At 44.5% G+C, this 8336-nt stretch overlaps 1 long non-coding RNA gene across 2 annotated transcripts; it reads left to right on the top strand.

Moving 5' to 3' along the window:
- The first annotated feature begins 250 nt into the window (after positions 1 to 250).
- On the top strand, positions 251 to 7630 carry LOC141986822 (uncharacterized). 2 transcript variants are annotated; one of them, XR_012639370.1, is made up of 3 exons: positions 251 to 439; positions 2669 to 2754; positions 7119 to 7630. It is a non-coding gene; the product is annotated as an uncharacterized LOC141986822 (long non-coding RNA). The 2 variants fall into 2 exon arrangements; XR_012639371.1 differs by having other exon boundaries at positions 251 to 522.
- Positions 7631 to 8336: the final 706 nt, after the last annotated feature.

Below are 8336 nucleotides of genomic sequence, written 5' to 3'. Positions count from 1 at the left end.
TCTTTTCTTGACACCAAGGCCAAGATTTTCAAATGTTCAGTGACTCAGTGCATCTGTGGTCGGGTACCCAATCGGAAGCATCTGAAAGGGATTGTCTGCAGGGCCGCCCCTAGCCATTTGGATGCCCTACTCAGCCCCCCCTGCGCAAGGGATGGGGGGCTGCTGTGTGGGGCCCCAGGCCTTTCCGCCCCAGAGTCTGGGAGGCAGGAGCTGTGGGGGGGGTCACTTTTGGGGGCCCCACAGACCCAGAGTGGCCCACGGGATTAGCGGGGGTCCGGGAGCAGCCCACTCCGCTTCCCTCGTCGCAGCCCCAGCCATGTCGCTCGGGGGAAGGGATCTCCCCCCACACTCACCAGCAGCGGCGGGAAGCGGAGCAGCCAGGCCCCAGCCAGCTCTACTCTGCCAACTCCCAGCCACTGCGCTCCGCTTCCCGCTACCGGTGAGTGCGGGGGGGACCTTTCCCCAACCCCACCGAGTGACACGGCTGGGGCCGGGGCCGCATCAATCCGCTTCCTGCCACCGGTGAGTGCGGGGGGCGTCCTTTCCCCAAGCTCCCCGCACTCACCGGCACCGGGAAGCGGAGCGCCGCAGCTGGGAGCTGGCGGAGTGGAGCAGGCTGGGGCCGGGTTGCTCCGCTTCCTGCCGCTGCCGGATGAGTGCGGGGTCACTGGGGGGAAAAGAGGTGGAATGGGGGTGGGCCGGGGGCAGACCGGGGCGCGAGGGGGGTGGGAGGGTAAGAGGTGGGGCGGAGGGAGTTGTCCAGGCCCTCCCTAGGGACGGCCCTGCCTCTTGCAGTGGGCGCAGACCGCGTGGGGGCGGCCGAGGGATAGGGCTGGTCCTCGGGGCTGGTGCTGCCACGTATGCAGCACGCAGCTGCTAGGGCGCCTGCCAGTCAGTGTGCTGCCCCAAATTTCATGGTGCCCTATGCAGCTGTGTATGCCTAAGGACGGCCCTGATTGTCTGAGAGGGTGGGTGCGATGTCAGGCTGGCCAGGAAGGAAGAATTCTGTTTAAAATAACTTAATCTGCACATGGTTACTCAGAGCAGAACGTTATCATTTTAGGAGAAAGCTGGTTACGCTTTTTTTCATGTAGAATTCTAAAGCTAACATGGTGCATGGGAGAAGCATCAGTCTACGAATAAATGTAATATATATATATATATATATATATAAAATCCCATGCCTGGGATTGATACCAAACAGGCAGACTGCTGTGACCAGGTGGAACCCACAGACCTCAATCAGTTGGGGCATAACATTTTATCTTCTTGATACCTGTATCAAATCTGGCCATTTTCCACTCGGTTTATACAATCACAATAATAAGATTTAGTATTTAAATAGCAGCCTTTTTGGTGTTTAAACCATTATGATAAACTCCTATCATCTCTGCCATTAAGAACTCAAGAGTCAAAGATGTCACATTTCCACAAAATGATCCCAAGTCAGAAATGCCAGTTTAGTTAAACCATGTAAATAGGTTGCATACAAGGTTGTTGTAGCGGTGTTGGTCCCAGGATATTAGAGAGACAAGGTGGGTGAGGTAACATTTTACCAGACCAACTTCTGTTGGTGAGAGAGACAGCTTTCAAAGCTTGTCTCTCTCACCAATAGATGTTACTTCAATAAAAATATTGCCTCATGTAAATAGTCATTTACAGTTGTTCTGCATGTGTGGCAAGTTCTTATCTTGTGAGATAGCTAGATGGACAGCTGAGCAAAATTAATGCAGCCTTCATATAAAAGTTCTGTGTCTCCTAATACCAAAATACGATGAAAATATTTGCAAAGCCATTGTAACTAATTGAGTTAGCTATATACATATGGTTCTTCTCAAGTTAGGTTTTTGCAAAACAAAGAACTAATAGATATATTTTGATTTATATTTAAAATTTCCTGAGATACTTGGCATTCATTATGAAATACGCTATCAAAATACGGATATGGAGATCAGCTCTCTGAAAGGAAAGATGCACTGAGTGATAGGGCCCTTCAGAACTCCCTTGCCTCCTCACATTTTAACAGTTACTATTAGCTTTCTCTCAAAATCTATTTTAAAAGATATTAATCAGTTACAGCATACAATTCATATGGGTACAAACAGACAAAACAGACAATTCTGATAGCTCCAAATGATAAGCATTGCATTTCAGCTATAAAAAACTGAGCTGCTTTAAAAACATCTTGATCTATTCTATTCTAGTTTAGCATTATAGTCAGGAAAGTATGTTGATAAAATGGCATCTTCTTACTGTAGAGATATGAGTACTGAGACAAAAATATATTGTCACAGCTCTTATCACTGGAGAGTCATCACAGCTGTTGAAGAGGGAGCTGGATTTTTTAGCACCCTTATGATCAGTGAATTGCTATGCAAGACCCTGATCTTCCAATCAAATTTGTGCAAGTGAAGCCTCTTGTGCCTACATAGTCCCATTGAAGTCACTGGGGCTGCACACGGATGGGACTCAACTCATGGAGCTCCCATTGCAGAGTAGGGGGTTTAAGACATATAATTATTTTCACTTCTGCAGGCTGAAGTGAGGCTGCACTGCACATCTGTGTTTGGAGGATTGCAGAAGCAGCAGGTACAGGTCTCCACTGAGATCTTCAGTAATTTATGATGCTTCTCCCTCCAAACTGTGGAATCTCTCCCCACTCTTACAGGATCCCAGAGAAGCCAGGAGTCCGGGGAGTCTGGAACCATGATTCATGAAGAAGATGTACTATCCAAGGATGTGCGGAGGCAAGAGGTACCTTAGCAGACGTTCCTTCTCTCTAGCACATCTCCAGTGATCTGAACTACTACTTGTCTCATCCCTGGAGTGACAAACCCCACTCCCTGGGGGGGAGAGTTATGTAAAGTTAGTGACTTGGCTCCTAAAGGTTCCACTCCCCTGTGTGGGTTATTCCTTGGCAGAAAAGAATATAGCTCTGTGTTCAGTTTGTAGATTCTGAAGTATCACTGGTGCTGCTTTACAAGCCAGTGAGCTGCCTATTAAGAGCCAAGGAACATGAAATCACACAAAGCTATATTTTAGAAAAAAGAACAGGAGTACTTGTGGCACCTTAGAGACTAACAAATTTATTTGAGCATAAGCTTTCGTGAGCTACTTTTCTCGTAGAACTGCACTTTAAGAGATTGTACTTGAATATTTCAGTTAAGGTAATTTTTTAAAGAATCTATAAAGTAATTCATTGATCACTAAAGCTGTTAGATAATGAAAAATGTGATTTTGAATAATTTCATGTTCAAACAAAATATTTGAGCCAGATATTATTCAACCTCATTTAGACATGAAAAAATTATCTATGAATAATCTAGTAAATGAAAACTTCCTAAATGTGTTGAATATTTTGTTCACACCAAGTAATTCAGCCAGCTCTGACAAGTATAGCACTTTAAGGGGATCTTGCATACTGCATGAAGAGATCATTCAAAACTCTCACTTTGTTCACCTCTCCTGCCATCCTCCTCCTTTGCAATTCCAGTAAGGACATTACTGCAACATAAACAACATTTGCACTCTTATTGAAAAGGTGCCAACCTTGCTGATCTGCCTACAGCATGCAACATAAACCAATATTTTAATTACATTATTAAAGGGACATTAGAACCACATTAGAGAAAAGAAGTTACTGCACCTATAACTTCTCCACAAAACTTGAACTTCAAACCAAAACTGCCCTGTTCTTAGAGTTTAAGAAATTTAACTTTATTTTTCAATAAATAAGGTCCACTTTGTATTCTTATAGTATTCTGCTGTGTGAGACACTTAAGTGCCGTTATACCTGTTTTACAGACAGGAAAACAGATAAATAACTTACCAAGGTCACAAAACAACTTTGTACCAGTGCCAGGAATAGAACCCCAATCTCATGATTCTCAGCCTTATGCTCTAACTGCTAGATCATATTTTCTGCCTTTTCAGAAATCAATGTTTGCAGGTCTCTAGGCTTCCTCACTTTAATGCAGCATAATGAGAAGTATAGAAGCTCCGTGAGAGGTAATTTTGTCATTCTTCGCAGCCTGAGAAATCCCAGGAAGTACTAGAATTGACCAAGATAATGATTTCCACATCAGATGTTTAGAGAAATTCAAGTGATTGAACCAAATCTTCAAACTAGGGAATGTCCCTGAATTGCAAGAGCTTGGTGGGGTGTTTGGATTTATGGCATTTCAGGGATAGGACTCAGCTGAGAATTTCCAATCCAGACTTGAATGTAACTAAAGTGAAGGCAGTTTATGGATCTGTGGTTCTGATTCAGTTCAATCTCTACAGCAAATGTTGAGGTCTGCCTATCACTAGGCTCTGTATTGAACAGTGATTAGAAAGAAAAATCAGTCAGAGACACTGAGTTTTTCCTTAAATATTATCAGACAGTTTAAGAGGTCATTTGTTACAGCATAGGGCTGCTCATGCCTGACACATTACCTCTGTCAGCTGCGCCATGCCCCTTCAATCTAGCTTGTCTCCTGGCCTCATTGCATTGCTAACCTTAACAATAACCAATCTGCACATTTACTAATATTTCCACTTTGTACTGCCACTGCTTCCCAGCTGACATTCTATTTCTCCTCCTGACACGCTACTTGCTATTGACTATTAGTAAAAAGGACAGAATTGGCAGCCTTGGCATTTCAGTTGTGAGACATGGGATGGTGACAGATCAGGTGCAATTCCACATATTGTGAGAAATTAGCTGTTACTCAGACTTTGAGAGCAGCTTTCTGAATTCTTACTAAGGATATCACTTTAAATGTTTGCTGATTTGGGGCCCACTCCTGGAAAAAATGCAAGTGAGGAACTTTAGTCATGTGAATGTTAGCAAGATTGGGTTTTCTTTGTATGTATGAGACTAGTGAGATTGCATCTCAAGGCAGAACTAGCATAAGCTAGGCTTTGCCTCCCAATGGCAATGTGTGATTTGTGATGTGCTAAAGAGGATAAAGCTGGTACAGAATGATATAATAGCCAGCCATTATATCAAAGAATATTTACTTTTCCATGGTTATATTTGTATCTTTACTGTCAGTGCATAAAATATTGCACTATGTAAAATAGCCTCTGTGGTTGTAGAAAATTATAGAGTAGCAGTTGCCATAATTATTTAGAAGCTGGCTAGCTTCTAATAGGTCCAATTTTCTGCCCTCTCCTTCCTCCGCCGCACCCAAAGAGAGTCATTTACATTTCATCTCACAGCAGAATTTTTTTGTCTGGGAAGTTTGAGGACAAAAAAATAATATCAGAAAGGAGTTTTAGTTACAGGTTGCAATCCTGTCCCCATTAAAATCAATGGCAAGACTCCCATCCACTCCATTAGGGCCAGGATTTCAGCTACATTTCAAATAGGGTTGCTAGGCATCCAGTTTTTGACCGGAACACCTGGTCAAAAAGGTATCCTGGTGGCTCTGGTCAGCAGAGCTGACCGGGCTGCTAAAAGTATGGTTGGCCACAGCGGCCGGCTCTGCACGGCTCCCGGAAGCAGCTGGTATGTCCCGACATCTCCTAAGCATAGAGGCAGCCAGAGGTCTCCATGCCCTGCCCCAGTCCACAGGCACCGCCCCCACAGCTCCCACTGGCCATGGTTCCCAGACAATGGGAGCTGTGGAGTCTGTGTGCAGGCCTGTGCCGGGGCAGGGGCAGCACGAAAAGTCCCCCTGGCTGCCCTTGCACCTAGGAGCTGGAGGGACATGTCGCCACTTCCTGGGAGCCACCTGAGGTAAGTGCTGCCCAGAGCCCACATCCTGAACCCCTTCCCACACCCCAACCCCTGCCCCAGCCTTGAGCCCCCCCTGCACTCCAAAACCCTCATCCCCAGCCCCACCCCAGAACCTGCACGCACAGCCAGAGCACCTACCGAATCAGGTCCCGTTCAAAAATCCAGCTGGAGGAGGAGACTGTCCCCTCCGTATAACTCTTATCACAGCACTTAGAGCACTCATCTAGCATGTAGGAGCCACAGGTTCAATTTCCACTGCACCCCCCAAGAGAGGTGGGGGACCCCTGTTCAAAGCCTCTCTACCTCTGGCACAGAGGGGGGTAGGAATTGAACTTGGGTCTCCCCCATTCCAGGCAAGTGCTCTAATCATTGTGCTAAAGGTGGGCACCGGCAGCACCACCACTACCTCCTCCCAGTTATGTGTGGAGTAAGGCAGGCACTTTCAAGAAACACCTAGGCACCTGAGAGGTCAGACTCAGGGAGCAGGTTCCTATTCATGGGTCACTAAGAGCTCAGACTTAGGCATTTACCTCAGAGAGGGACAGGGCTTGGCACTCTCTTCCAGTTGTCATCTCCATTTGGCTGTCTTAGGCAGGGTCCTGCCTAGTGTGCTGACTTTGTGGATCACATTCTCACAGCTCTCTCTCTCTATTCATTGTTCAGGGAATCTACACACTTCACTCAGCTTTGGGAGTGCAGTATTGTTCCTGTGACTTTCTAGGCAGCATGATGCTCAGCATTGCAATGCTTAAGTCCCCTTGTGCATCCCCTCCACAGGATTTGCAAGAGTGAGGTTTACTGTCAGTCACATTGGAAACAAGGCAGAGGGTTTTTTTTAAGTAGTGAGGGTAATTACCCATTGGAGCAATTCACCTGGGGTTTGCAGTGGATTCTCCAGCACTGTCAATCATTATATCAAGATTGGATGTTTTTTTCTAAAATGGTATGCTCTAGCTCAAACAGGAATTAATTCAGGGAAGTCCTATGTCCTCCATTACACAGGAGGTCAGACTAGATGATCATAGTGGTTGCTTCTGGATTTATAACATATGAATTTACGGGAATGTCTCCCAGATTACACCGCAAGTGATAAAGAGCCCAGTCTCAGGAGAGTCTTAGCACCTTCAGGGTGTTGTGTGACCTCAGGCAAAGTCAGTATAAGATGAGGGTGTTCAACACCTGGTGGAAGATTCTCAGTACCACATACGATCAGGCCCAGAGATTCACTTGGCTAGTATTTATTTTCTCACTGACACTACAGGCAATGCTGCCTTCCCTGCAGTACGCACACTGAGGCAGAGAGGTCTGTTAGATCACAGCACTGCTCTCTGGGAATTGAGGAAAGGTTGGCAAGAGAATAACTGTCACATTTCTGTATATTTGTCTTTTGCAGCTCTTCGTGCTGAAAGAAACAGTTGGGTTATATCTCCATAGTCCTCATTTCATCTAGCAATTGAGAGACACTAAAGAGAATCTAAATGAACTGAGACAACATTCCTGAGGTTCTGAAATATTTTTAATTTTTGTTTACTGCTTTTTCAAGTTATATGTTTATAGATGCAATATAGATCAGAGTTATTACAGAAATCTCATTCCCTGCAATTGTTGACTGAACAGCTATTACAGACTGTTCTGTGAATGCAACTAATCAGAATAAAAGAACTGTCAAATGAAACCCAAGTAACTAGTCTGTTTTTTGTAGGCATCTTGTGACTGAAATCAAGGTTTAAAAGGGACACTAGTCAGTTTAAATAAATAAATAAAATACCCACACACAACTCATTAACAATGTGAAAAAATCCTTCTCATTTCCTTTCAATGTATGCCCCTACCTCTTCAGTTTCACTGCCGCTATTGGTAAATATCCCTTTGCAGTGCTTGGGGAAGAGTGTATAGACGTTAGGCCCCCCCAGACCAGTGCATGAGAGGGATATTCTCATGCTAATGCATGAGACAGAAAAAGTTTATCTAAACATCAAAAGAGTGAAACTGGAGTGCTGTCAAATGCACAGAACAAGCAAACTGAAAATTCTGGACCGTATATGATTTTCTACAACAAATAAAACATTGTGAGATGCTATTCATGTAGTCATATCAAGGCCTCTCCTAATGGTCACTACTTCTTGACTCTCATTATTTTGCCAGGCAAAAAGTACACACCAATCACTACACCTCCCTGTTCTCAGTATCTTAGCTCTGCCATATTCTGACACACTCAACTTTCAAATCTTTGATACTTCCTCACCTCTTAGCCTGTGTACGACATGCTAAATGGCTAGGCTAGACGGAGAACTCAGCTACCACTCACCCTCTTCTACTTCAAAAGTTAGAGGAAGGCATCTAGGTGGAACAGAAACTTCAACGAGTACTGGCTAGTAGAAACAGAACTAGTTTTAAATGAAAGTTACATATTCAGTGAAAAATAGACCATTCCATTTTCATGGAGAAGCACAGGCAATCTTGAACTGCAATCTCCTTTCATAGGATCTAGTCTGACTGCCTCAGACTTTGCACCATGGTAGTTAGCATTCATTGAATGAAACAGTTTTCCTCCAGGACCAAATATTGGATAAAGATTTCTACATCAGCCACTATTCAATAATCTAATGAG

This window comes from Natator depressus, chromosome 1 (assembly GCF_965152275.1).
Source record: "Natator depressus isolate rNatDep1 chromosome 1, rNatDep2.hap1, whole genome shotgun sequence".
NCBI lineage: Eukaryota > Metazoa > Chordata > Testudines > Cheloniidae > Natator > Natator depressus.
The sequence above is the reverse complement of the archived record's forward strand: the minus strand, read 5'-3'. Positions and strand labels throughout refer to the sequence as shown.